The sequence below is a fragment of the Dipodomys ordii genome, unplaced genomic scaffold (genome assembly GCF_000151885.1).
Source record: "Dipodomys ordii isolate 6190 unplaced genomic scaffold, Dord_2.0 Scaffold72, whole genome shotgun sequence".
NCBI lineage: Eukaryota > Metazoa > Chordata > Mammalia > Rodentia > Heteromyidae > Dipodomys > Dipodomys ordii.
The window spans coordinates 9,977,672-9,992,120 of record NW_012267288.1 but is presented as its reverse complement, the minus strand read 5'-3'; the positions used below and the strand labels follow the sequence as shown (position 1 = coordinate 9,992,120).

The 14,449-nt window shown below is 34.2% G+C and overlaps 1 protein-coding gene across 2 annotated transcripts in view; it reads right to left on the bottom strand.

Annotated features, from left to right (window-relative positions):
- The window catches only part of Immp2l (inner mitochondrial membrane peptidase subunit 2), an 863,335-nt gene that overhangs the window by 177,665 nt on the left and 671,221 nt on the right, over window positions 1–14,449 (bottom strand). The gene's annotated exons all lie outside the window — the stretch shown is intronic.

The following is a 14,449-nucleotide window of genomic DNA, read 5'->3' as shown; positions in this document are numbered from 1 at the left end:
TTGTTTAAGATAATATCCCAGGTGCTAATTTTGCCTAAGATTGGCCTCAAACCAAGATGCCCCAGTCTTCACCTTCTGAGTAGCCCGACCACAGAAGTGTGTGCCACCATGTTGTGCTTTGCTACTTTTTAATCTTTTAATTTACAAGCTTAAAGAAAGTAACATTTGCAAGAGATGGTATTCAACTCACTGTCTCTGTCTCTGTGTGTGCACGAATGTGTGTGGGGGAGGTATATTTATCTGTGAAAGGTTACTGTATTTTTTCCTTTTAAGTAGAAGATGAAGAAACATTTTGAGAGCAGGAGACATCCCTAAGAAGGAACTAATATTATGGGGGCTGGGGACACAGTTTATTTGTGCTTTAAAGATGCAGTAATTTATCTAGGCGCCTTTAATATGCCACCAAGTGCAAAAAATATATAGGGTACATATGAAATCTATAAAATATATTGTGCATCTATAAATAACTCTGCATGATTTGTGATGCTTTTAGTTGGCTTATTTTTTAAACATATTTTATTGTTATTGTAGAGGTGATATACAAAGGAGTTATAGTTACATAAGTCAGGTAAAGAGTACATTTCTCTTTGAACTATGTCATCCCTTCCCTTGTTCTCTCCTAGGTTTTCCTTCCTGTCCTCACTTACAAGGTATATAATTTCCCACACAGTGTCTAGTGAGTACCACTGTAGCATTTGTTCACTCTTTGTTCCAGCTTTCCTGTGCCTCTCTTACCTTCCCAAAGACAAACTAACAAAAAGACAAGAAAAACAGCAATAATAATAATAATAATAATGATAACTCTTGTTTGAATTTCCTGGAGTTTATTTTATAAGATTTCATATGCTCTTATGAGCACAGCTTTTGAACCTTTGTGATCCACTCCTATGAAAATCCTCTTTTGGTTTCACTATGTGAAGTTTAGAGACCTGTATAATTTATCATGTCCCAGTGTACTTTTAACTATCCAGTGTGTTTACTTGTCGATTTATAGCACATTCTAGTTACCACAAATGAAGGAAACCATGCAACCTATGTTTCTCTGGATCTGGCCTACTTCATTTAACATGGTTATTTTCACTCAATTTTTACATTTCCTTACAGATGGTATAAGACCAGAGTTTTAAAAAATCACATTTAAGGAGATACACTAATTAAAAAGCATCATGGTAATTATCACCAGCATCATTTTGGAGCTTTTCAGGAATTAAAACAGAGAACAAAGAAAATAACTTTATAAAGGGGACAGTCAGTCGGAATTGCAAAAATAATGATATACCAATTTACAGTTATATTCTCATAAACAGGCATATCTTATTGAAAGCCTTTTTTGTTTATCAAGGACCATTTTACTCATAGGCTTATATATAATCAAATGCTAAATTTATTTCAATGGAGCAAAAAAGAAAGATATTGTGGATAATAAACTTCTCAAGAAGGAAGAAGTGAAATATAGTTAGGAGTAATGATGGGAGAGAAACATATAATAAAATTCACATTAATATAATGTACAAAATACATAAAGGCTGCAAGAAGGCTTTCCTACAATCAAATAGTAGCTTAAATGCTATTTTTTTTCATCTAAAGGGAGCAATACTTCTGCTAAAGCAAAATTAAAACATACATAATCAAAACCTATGTATGTTTTATGTGGCTCTAATAAAATCAAATCAGAATTTACTCTTGAAAACTTAAAGTTCTTCTTAAAGCATATGTTTGTGACTCAAGTTAAAAAGAAACAACAACAGTAACAACAATTTTCATCTCAGCATGGAAAGGCTGTTTAAGTGCCATGCATGGCAGTGTACAACCTCTTCCTTACCCTTGGCCATTTTGTACAATTAGATTTTACTCAGAGTTGGGTAATGCATCAAATTTAGGAACATCAGCACAATGGAACCATGCCTTTAGTTTTTTAAAGAATGCATCCATTTAATGGCATTACTATTCCCCATTCAGTCCATATATTTTCTCTGGTTGAAAGATTAAAAAAAATCTGTGTCTTTTTCTTAATATCAGGGGAAGAATACAACAAAGTTTGTATTTAAAAGTCTCTAGACCAAATAGTTTAATTAATTAATTAATTTCATTGTGAAAATACCGTACAGAGGGGTTACAATTACACAGGCAAGGTAATGAGTACATTTCTTATGAAGCATTATTGCCTCCTCCTTTGTTTCCCCTTCCCATCCCCCCATGGCCCCCCAAAGTAATAAAGTTCATTTTTTGACATAACATCTTGTACATCTCATTGTTGCAATAGGTCCACCTGTATCCCTATTTAAACAATTTGTTTTTTCCCTTCCCCTCCACAAATTTAAATAAAAAAGAAGAAATTATGATCATTTTCTTAAAATAGACCATTAAGAAAATGATCATAATTTCCTCCTCCTACTCCTCCTCCTCCTGTGGTCATGGGACTTGAACTCTGGGCCTGGGCACTGTCCCTCAGCTCTTCAGCTCAAGGCTAGAGCTCTACCACTTGAGCCACAGTGTCACTTCCAGTTTTCTGAGTGGTTTATTGGAGATGAGTCTCACAAACTTTTCCGACTGGGCTAGATTTGAACAGTGATCCTCAGATCTCTGAGTAGCTAGGATTGCAGGCATGAACCACCGGTGCCTGGCTCATAATTTCTTCTCGACCAGCAGCTTTTTAATTCTGTGATGGCCGATAGAAATGACAACACTTGGAATTCTGTTAGATTCTTTTTTGAAGTGAAACTTAATTTATAGAAACAACCTGAACATAATCATGAATAAGTTGAGAGGAATGTTTCGTCTGTCTTAGGTTTCCTGACAAACACTAGGGAGCTAGCATAAAGCCTCAGGAAGGAACAGGGAGATCTCTTCACAAAGAGGAAAAAGAAAGAGGGAGACTTAAGTGGCTCTGAGAACAGTTTGGTCAAAGGGTTTCATTTTCAAATAAAATCATTGGAGTTCTAAGTAAAACGCCAGCCTAATATAATTGTTAGCCAAAAGCAGGTGCTAGTTAGTAAATGTTATCTTTAGGAAAATAAGACCTGGTGATCAAAAACTAAATCTAATACTCTACGATATGATGAAGCCATGTAAGTTTCCCTTGTCCTCTACTGACCACACCTTAACTTCAATGTATAGTTAAATAGGTTTTTAATATAGGAATTTTACATAAAATAGAGATTAGTTAGTGGATGTTAAAATTAGTATGAACATCTGTGTCATTTCTTCAGCATTTAGTAATGAACTATATGTGAGCATCTCATATAATTCAGAGAATAATGGAAAAGAAGTTTAAGAAATATTCAATTGTATTGGCTTCTTTAATGATTAAAGTACTTACTTTCCATGATATATTTTTCCTGCTTGGGAGCCTCCACGCAGAGAGGGCTTGGGAAATGAGTGGGTCATTTTTCATGACATGGATGTGCCAAGTATGATCACATGTGGATGGAATATACCAGCCTATAAGTTTAATGTGTCATGAATACACTCAGTCAACTCTCCCAACATCAATGAGGCAAATCTTATCATTCTTAGCGTACAGTTCTCTTCAGATAGCCACGGACTGCCTGCCCAAATGTCTCTTCAAGTGCTCTGCAAACTAAAGAACCCTGGAGACATCACTTAGTCATTTGGTCTTCCACATAAAAATTATAATAAAGATACATGATTTCTGTCTGTCATGCTTAATTTTAAGGCTTGACCTATGATTAGAAATGAGCTTGATGGATGTGGTGAGCCAATTCCTGGAAGCAGAATCTAACACATATCCAATCAATTTTTGATTCCTAAGGATCCTCACAGCAATATACTGCTTCATATTTTTATGACTGCCACCTTAGCGTAGGGCCTAATCATCTTCCACTTGAGTCAAGACTATCATCAAGTAATTGCATTCTCTACCTATAGCCTATTTCGAATCTAATCTTTCCTTCATAATTTTTCCAAATCAGTCTTGCTAAGATGCCACTTCTAACTTATTACTCTCCTATTCAAAAATGCAAATGGTTTTTCAGGGCCTTTTAGAGGATGTTCAGATTTCTGACCCTCACATTCAAAGCCAAACATCAGTCCTTATCCAATCTTTCTGGTTTTTTTTTTTCTTGTGGTTACTAACAAGATCAGAGAAAGATCATCTTTTTCTAAAAGAATAGAGAGTAAATATTTTAGGGTTTGTAGGTTATAAGTCTTTGCTGACAGTATTTAAGCCTTTTAATGGGAATGGTTGTAATCAACATAAAAATCAGAATGTGACTTTGCATTAGATTTTTATTTAATTTTTTTGTTGTAAAGATACTGTATGGAGGGATTACAGTACATGTCCTATCAAGCATTGTTACCTCCTCCTTTGTTTTTCCCCTACCATCTTTTCCTCCCTACCTCCCCAACTCCTCCCTCCATCCCCCACCCCCTTACGTTGTAAAGTTCATTTTCAACATAGTGTCAACATAGTGAGATCATTGTTACAATGGGTCAACCTGTATCCTTGTTTCAGCATTTTGTTATTTCCCTTCCCCTCCCCAAATTAGATAAATGTATATCCAAGATGCAGGGCACCGGAATCAAATACAGTGACAACAAGGGTTATACCATGGGGGCAAGAACATACAAAAGAAACAAACAAACAAAAATCACATAGTTCATTTCACTCATCATCTTGTATGGCCACATGTATATAGCTTTTGACTTTTTCTGCTTGTCTGATAAGATTATCGGAGATGTATACTAGTTATTGCAAATAAGAGAAACCATGGGACCTATGTTTCTTTGAGTCTGGCTTACTTCATTTAATATAATTTTTTCTAAGTCATTCTTTCTGATGGAGGCATAGAATATAGAATTCCAGTGTGTGTGTGTGTGTATGTGTGTGTGTGTATGTGTGTGTGTGTGTGTGTGTGTGTGTGTGTATGAATCACATTTTCTTGATCCATTCATCTACTGAAGGGCATATGGGTTGGTTCCATATCTGAGCTATGGTGAATAATTAAGTAAATCAGCTAGTTAATTTTTGGAATTGTATATGTGCTGTGTCTGGCCCAATAGCCACAGAGATGATTAAAACCCCTTGGAATATGTCCCTAGACAAATTTTCTGGATTTATTTTTCTTTCTTAGCCATGCTGCCTATGTGTTGATCATTCCTAAATTCACCATTTGGTTTTGCATCTTGTATCCATGCTGTCATTTGCTCTCCCTATATTATCTTCGGCCTTCCTGCTTATTCTGGAAAAGGAACACTTCCTGACCTACTGTACCATGAAGTGCCTCTGGAGGCATTAGGCAACTTTTATATTCTTTGTGCTATATTACAGGGTGATGTGGTGTGTGTTTAGAGAAGTCTGTGCGCTTCACCAAGGTAGCTGTGGGAGGTAATTCATCCTGCATCCCTGAAGTCTAGCACTGGGAACATTGCTTAACAGTTGTTTCATGACACAGTTTAGCCCTAGTTTGTGAGACAGATTGGAAGGATTTTGATGTCTTGCTGAGTTGAGGCTAATTCCTTTGGGCCATTCTGCCTTTAGTGTTGATTAAGCAGCATTTCTTTTTGATGTCTACATTTCTAAGGAAACTACATGACACAGATTCTCCAAAAGTTAAATTTAACAAAGAACCTGGGTCCTTGTGACACTCAATATCTGACCTTCAATAGTATTAGTATTCTTTTCCATTTTGCCTTTGGATTTGATTTATTTTTTGGCCTTTTGATTTTAAAAGATACTCTATGAAGAGTACTTTTTGGCCAGGCACCTTGGTTCACACCTATAATCCTAGCTACTTGGGAGGTAGAAATCAGAAGGATAATGATTTGAGGTCAGCCCAGGAAAAAAAAATCTAGAAAAATCTCTCATCTCCACTACTACAAGTGTGCAGTAATGCTGCCTATTATCCCAACTGTGTGAGAAGCAAAAATAGGATTGTGGTCCAAACTGCCTTGGGGGAAAATGTGAGACCTTATCCCTCCCAAATAATTTACAATATTTTACATTTACTTTTTACTTGCATATTAAAGTCATTTATACTACAAATACTATTATTTTAATTTTTTACATGTCTATTATCAATACCTTCTAGAGGTATATTTACCAAGAAAGAGGAATAAATTTTGACTATTTTCTAATGTGATATACAGCTACTAAATATTTGTACATGTAGGATATGAACTTTCAAGCTTCCAGTCTTTAAGAATTATTTTTTAAAAGGCCTGGTATGCTCGGCACTGGTTGTTCGAACCTTTAATCCTAGCTACTCAGGAGGCTGAGATCTAAGGATCACGGTTCAAAGCAGTCTAGTCAGGAAAGTCCATGAGACTCTTATCTCCAATTAACCACCAGAAAACTGGAAGTGGTGCTGTGGCTCAAGTGGTAGAGTGCTCGCCTTGAGCGAAAGAGCTGAGGGTCAGTGGCCAGGCCCAGAGTTCAAGCCCCATGACCACCACCACCAACAACAAAAGGCCTGGTATTTGTTTTAATGTGGAATCCTTGAAGACAACTTTTCATATATTCAAGTAGTTATTTAAAATATTCCATTCTAATATTTTGAAGATATAAACAGCATAAGTCATAAAGTAAACATCTATATACTCACTGGTTCTCACCCTGCTTAAAATGAAATATTGAAAAAACTGTAAATATTAATATATTTTTGCTTCTATATTTCTATTTGTAATCACAATGAATCTCATGCTTTTCAGAATCAGTCATTATCCTGAATCTTTATTGATATTTTAAGTTGTAAATATGTTTCCTATTTGTTCATGATGGCTATATATCCTGGATCATATATAATAGACATTATAATAATAACCTTGCATAACTGTATGAAATACTTTGCTGATTCTTTTTCTGTGTGCGCCAGTTCTAGGGCTTGAACTCAGGGGTGGGCACTGTCCCTGAGCTTTCTTGTTCAAGGCTAGCACTCTACCATGTGAAACACAACTCCACTTTGTGTGTGTGTGTGTGTGTGTGTGTGTGTGTGTGTGTGTGTTTATAGGAGAACATCCTGTGCCAGCTGGCTTTGAACTGTGGTCCTCAGATCTCAACCTACTGAATAACAGATTCCTTTGGGTTTGTCACAAGAATGAAATCATCTGGAATATTCCTTCTTCTGTATCTTGCATTTCTCTTCGTTTTTCTTAACCAGCACTGGCAAGTAATCTTTAGCATAAAGGTTGAACAGAAGAACCAGAGAGGACTTTCTTGTCTTGCTTTGATTTAAAAGGGCAGGCTTCTAATAATTTCTCACTAAACACAGAAGAAGATGTAGGTTGAGAATGTCTTAAGAAAGAGATTTTTGAGAACAATTTTTAGTGAGAGGAGAATGATTTAGAACAGGATCGTACATATTATAGGAATTGCTTCTATCATCTGTAAAAGCCAGGGGCCTGGGATGACACAATACATTATGCTTCATTGCACTGACCTTGGCCATTTTAATAAAGAAAAATACTGCATTTTTTATTTGTTTCATCCATCCAGTTGACAAATTGTAATATACCACAAATTTCCAGGGTCTTTCTTACTAACAGTGTCTAAAAGTACAGTTACGGCGGCTATATTACAGGCTCCCTATATGCCTCCATTATACAGAAAACAATTGCCCAATCACTAACTATCCAATTGACCTTATATTTCTCTTGAAAATCATTTTAATACACTTGGACAATACAATACTGACATGGTATACAGCCTTTTAAAAGATTATCCAGGGAGCTTCAGAAAACAAAAACTTTCCAAAGAACACTATCACCCAGAATCTCAATTGAAAGATAATTCTTTATATGTTTTGCTCTTCATAAATACTTGAACAAACTTTGGGGATTATGTGTATGGTAAGCTGTTTATCAAAAATGTTTTATAAGTAGATAACACTTTTTAGCATTAGAATTTGAACTTAGGGTCTCCCACTTGCTGTGATAACTACTTGAGCCACAACCCAAGCCCTTAGGACTTCAGTTGATTTGCAACTAGGACCTCCCATTTTTGCTAGAGGCTAGCCTCAACATGATCCTCCTATCTCTGGCTGCTAAGTAGAAGTATATAGCCATTTAGCCAAGGTACTTCAATCTCAAATGTAAGTCACAGTATATTCAACAACAAATTCGTCTCTTTATGAGTCACTTACATTTTCTATGTACACCCAGCTAAGTAGACATGAATTCATAGTAAATGTATGATAAGGGCTGCACTCGCACTTTAGAAAAATTTCCAAGAGCTTATAAAAATTGCTAAATTAATAACCCTGCATATATTTCACTAAATTTTGACTTCTGACCCACTGTCAGTAAATATACATTTCTAATAAAGTGAACATGTTTAATCCTATAACTAAATGGCCCAAAGGAAAAGTATCTGCCATAACAATGAAGTCTAATGACAATCCTGCTGACATGCTCTGATCTGGAAATGAAATCATGTGGAAAATTATTTCTACACTAGCAGAATAAAACAAAGGATGAATTTAATTTGGTAGACATGGGAGTTTAGACTGTCCCTGTTCTTGGGGGAGAGTGGCATTTATTTTACTCTCTGCTGTCTTTTTCAGATCCTGCATTTTTGATGCATTAATTATATAGCAAAAAAACCTCTAACCAACAACAAAGGTAATCCTGAGGATCTCTTTTCCTTTTTGCTATAGGAATTCTCAGTTTTGAACATTGCTCCTAACAAGAGGCTCTCTTCTCAGATTTAGCTATCTCTGGTTATTCAGCTATTTTCATGACAATGGCATTCTTGTTCGTTGGTTTTAACCTTTTCATGCAATGCAGTTTTTGGTCTACAGTAATCCAATAAATATTATATACAATAAAACTGTGGGTTTCTTGCTTTCAGCACTGTTAGAGGGAACCAAGAAAAACAAATGAAGGAAAACACAAAGGTAGGGCTTTATGACTTCAAAAACCGTAAGACTATTAGCACTTTATGCCTCCTATAAAAATGGAGATTATTTTAATTCCTAACAAAAAATGTTTTACTGAACAAGCATGTACTATAAAACAACAAAATGTAGGCAATTAAAATCTAAGCAACAATTTTCAAGGAATGTGTGAATAAAACACTTTACTTGGAGCCTACCAATGCAGACTAATGATCGTTTTTATTTGGAAATGACTGATTTTAAATAAAAGGCAGAGAACAAGAAAAATGCTACACTTTAACAATAAATGAAATGAAATGTCGATTCATTCTCCTAAGCTCACAAGATTATTCTGGGTTGCATATGCTGAGTATTTTCAATTCATTCAAAAGCTATTAGCCACTTCAGGCATAAACCACTTCATTCACAAAACATACAGAATATAGAGTACTTTATGTAATGCAAGATTTAACAGTTATTATTCTCAATGATTTAAAAAATATTCTTCCAATTTCTCCTAGGTGATTTCATAGCTTTTCTCATGGATTTTAGGACACAAATGCAGTACTTCTGTAAAGTAAATAGAGTAAATACAAGTATCCTCTACTTCTTACTTGAAGAACCCATTTGTACTATTTATCTCACTGCTATGACCACTTGGTGGCATCTTTCCTTGAAGGCAGGATATATCTCAGTCACTTTCTATTCCTTGACCCTCTTTTCTACTCCTGTTTGACATCAGGGTTCTGGTTATATTTGGCAATATTGACAAAAGGAATGAAAGACTCACAGGTTCAACACACTCCTTATTACCCATGATTTGAACTTATAACTTCTAAACACTGCTTATTATTTTCCAGAACTAAGTCCCAATACTTTTTGTTGATGTAGGGTATTAAGAAAAGCAAGATGTCCCTAAATTTCATCCTTCCTGTAGCTCCAAGAATCTTGGTTTTGCTGTCGTAAGCATATTGTATTTTCTTTTCTTGTAATCAAAAATGAAAAAAATAGAGATTTCAAACAAATATAACTAGATATTGAACTTACAATGTGCATTTCTTGCACATTACCTAGTCTAGCATCCTTTCCTCAGAAATAATTCTTGTTGCTTCTGATTCATCCACTTGTGAGAATCCACAGGCTAACATCAAGATGGACATATAGAAAGCGCTCAAAAAATGTGTCAATAAAGCATAAATGACTGGCTTTGTTTAATATGAAATGTTTATTTTTCCACTACTTTTTCTTGTGCTGATCCTAGGGCTTGAACTCTGGGCCTGGGAGCTGTCCCTGAGCTTTGTGCTCAAGGTACTCTATTACTTGAGCTACAGCTCTATTTCTGGCTTTTTGGAGATTAATTGGAGACAAAAGTCTTATGGACTTTCCTTCCCAGGTTTCCTTCAAACCATAATTCTCAGATCTGAGTCTTTTGAGTAGCTAGTATTATAGGCCTCTGGTGCTCAGTTTTCCACTAATTTTTAGAAAAGTAAAAAAAAAAGGCATCTTTGAATATACAAAAGAATTCTATGGAATTTTAATCCTCATTTCTCTATACCTTATATTGTAATACTATCAGATCATTTCATTTATAAATTGTATTTCTAATTTTCAGTAACTGCCAATAACATCTATTATATTTTCCAAAACTGTTCTAGGAGGCTAAGTTTTATTTAATTAGTTATTCTTGAAGTATTTAGATTAGCTCATTTTCAAATAACATGGAACTAGAAGAAATTCATATTTACTGTAACTTATGGTTTCCATTCTCAGATAGAGGCAGTATGTCAAGATAATTTCTGTACTCAAATTGTTCAGTTCTGCTTCATGGTCCCTGCACACAAATTGTTCACAAGGTGACACCATGATCACAAACCTAAAAGTCAAAATGCATTTATACATCCTGGAGAGGTTATTTTTGCTGTGAAATGTTTAAACCAAGATTTTTCTTTTAATATCCTGTGATGAATGTAATTAATATAGAACAATATAGTTAAAACATATTACTTATTTCAAATACCAAATACATTATTATATTTTTATTTCTTTTTTTATTGTGAAAATACTGTACAGAGGGGTTACAATTACATGGGCAAGATAATGAGTACATTTCTTATCAAGCATTGTAGCCTCCTCCTTTGTTTCCCCTTCCCATCCCTTCCAATCTCTCTCCACCCCCCCAACCAACCTCCTCCCCCTCCCCCACCAAAGTTGTAAATTTTGTTTTTGACTTGTAAGTCTCACTGTTGCAATGGGTCCACCTGTATCCCTATTTAAATGATTTTTTCCCCTTCCCCTCCACAAATTATACCGACATCAAATACAGTGAAATCAGGGGTTATACTGTGGGGGAGGGACATACAAAGCAACAAAGAAATAATCTTATAAATGTGTTAGAAACAATCGCATGAAAGAAAAAACATTTGAATACATATCTTAGGGTTCATTTCCTTAACATCAACTTATCTGGCCTTTTCTGCTTGACTCAGACATATACTAGTTATTGCAAATAAAGGAAACCATGGGACCTATGTTATTTCTTTTTTGATGCTAGAATTTCTATTACAATTTATTTCTTCATGACAAGTCACTACACAGAACATAGGAAAAACATCTTAGCAGCTCATGACTATCCTAAAAATGATAGAAAACTTCAGATAGAAAATATACAAGCTAACTGAGGCCATGGAAAGAGATATATTTGTATTTCCACCCAAAGAAATAACTACATATGAGAACACTTCAAATATGAATAGTGAAGTAAATATTTATGATAGATAGAAGAAAAAATTCTACATGCATTTTTAATCGATGGAAGAGTAATCTGAAGTAGTTAAAAGTACTACTTGAAAATTCAGAGCTATGACAGCAAGTATACAAGATAAATACAAAATTTTACTTTTCATGTACTTTCATTAGTAATAAGCAGAACATCATTAGTATCCGTAACGTTTATTTTCAGGTGCTGGCAAAAGACAACATGGCTGCTCTAGAAAATGTATCAATGTCTTCTACCCATAGCAAGAAAGGAGGGAGACACACTAATTTCTTTCACAGAACAAAAGAATTTCTAAGAGTCCCATAAACGTGATGCTTTACTTTTCTGTTTTAATTTATTGTCTATGATTGTAGGCAGTTGTTTTCTTTCCACGATGACATCCCCAACACATGAGAAGTATAGGTGTGCACTAAAAGCTCTTTAAGATTTCTCTCCTATTGTAATGCATTTGATTGTTGTAACTTAGTATTGCTCTCTTTAAATTAATAACCAATTATTCACCTATCAATCATAACGGCCTACTACCTCTTGAGCCTACATAATTGCAACAAACAAAGTCAAAGCAAATGACTAAATAAAATTTTTAAAAAAGCAAATAACTATATTAACAATAGGAAATAATAAAATACAATAATATGAAGAATGAGGCAATCATTTTCTTAGTCTACTTGAGTATGGAGAATGCCTGCTGTTATGATTGCCTGTAGGCAGCAAGTTGAAATAAACTGAGTAGATTCTAGATAAAACTACTAAAACTTCTGAAGTTGTATAGGAAATAAATAAAGATTGAAAGTTTCAATTTCTACAGAAAACCATTCTAAATAACTCTAGCTACTTCTAAATATATTGTTAATGTCAAGAAAAGCACATTACCTTCTTCCTAGAAGATATGACCAAGAATTATCTAGAAAGCCTGGATATCATTAATCTATATATAGTCGGTAAATATGCTTAAAATTTCTTCTGAAAATTCTTATACAAATACGATTTTCAATATTAAGTTTAATATAAAACCTAGGTTTTATGTTTTAGAATTAGAAAAACATTAAAATCATTAACAAATTATTTAGATAATCATTGATTCTTGGAAAATGCAGTAAGAAATCTCTGAACATTCAAAAATCGTCAATTAGGATTTAAGTAATGATTATGGGAATTTTGGTAAAGTTGTTTTCTCCTCTACCTTCTAAAAACTAAAAGTGAGTTTTCTTAGTTATAGAAAATATAAAAGCACATTTTGAATATATACATATATATGTGTATCTCCAGAAAACAAAGATACATTGATGGAAGATGTGTCAAGTGGTTTCATTCTTGAAAAGATAATTCAGCTAATTTTGGTAAAACAAAACAATACTAATCTACAGAGTGAAAATCAGTAGCTTAGACCAATTCATGTCAAAAGCCAGCATCAGCATGCACAAATATTTTTCTATTCATTATTAAAAAAATGCTAAACTTCAAAGTAGTTTGTGCTTTTGTAGCAAATTACTGATTTCAATTATAATTAACAAATAGATTTCATTTCAAAACAGGATTTAAACCAAATGGCATTAAGTACTATTATATTCATAGTTTAATGTTTCAAAGCAGTACTATTAAGTGCAAAACAGAAAGTGGCACATTGTTGGAGCTGCACTATAACTCATAAACTCTCAAAGTTTTTGCCACAACCAGTGTCCTGGCTGTCAACACTAGACTCCCTTTCCAAACAAGCAAACAAAGGAAACAATTCAGTTAAAATAATATGAATATGGAGCAGTACCATATCACCTTTAATATAATAACAAAACCATGGAAACCCATCTCAAACTATTTCCCACATAACCAACAACTAATAACAAAATAGCACTTTTTAAAATGCACATCATTTCAAAATCACTAGTCTAGCCAGTAAAAATCTAACTGAACTAAAATTCTAAGATGGCCTTGGCCAACAGTATGAACCAATAATACACAGAATATATATACAGAATGATGGAAAAGAAACAGAACTATATAGAGGTAACTTATTTTCACTGTCAAGTTACTACCAGATTTCATGATAATACACCCTTTTATTACAAGTACCCAAAACATTTCCAGCATGTCTACTAACTATCTTACTTCAGGACAACTTACTGTTAAGATTAATTGATGTTTTGTGTAATAACTATTCAGAGACAAAGGTCTTAAAGGGCTGTTTAATGAAAAATTTTCAGTATAACTATACAAAGTAGAAAAGTCTCTTAAAGTTTACTCTTGCTTACTATTACACTTATCCAATCTCAGCTCTATTATCGTTCTTTTAGCCAGAGTAGAGTATTGTCACTACTTAAGTGACAATAAATTGGCCCCTTATAACATGTAAAAGAGGTAATTTTGAGACTGCCAGCATTTACTTTTAGACAAAACTAGGGGGAATAAAGCTTTTCAAATATCACTTTAATTATATATTTTGTGTAGTAATAAAATAAATGATGTTAGTATTTCTACTATTAATATAATGCTAACAATTACTTTTGAGTGGGACGCCACATTGATTAGAGGATTATTTCAATCTAAAGGCACTTTGGAAAGATGGCAGGTGCGAGGAGGTCATGCTCATCTCCCCTTTTTGTTCGTAAACATAGGCAACAAAGCTCTCCCATGGCAGTTATACTCCTAGTAGAAGACAAGGAAAATTTTTGATGATGTCACTACTGAGAGAATGCAGTAGGCCGAAACTGTGTCAAGATAGGTCTTATCTTTGTGAAACCTCTTCTTATAATTTGGTCACTTGCCTTTGTTAAACCTAGTTGCCACTTATGTGGGTCTTCATTTCCCTATGAGGACTCTCATGTCACATAAAGCTTATATTAAA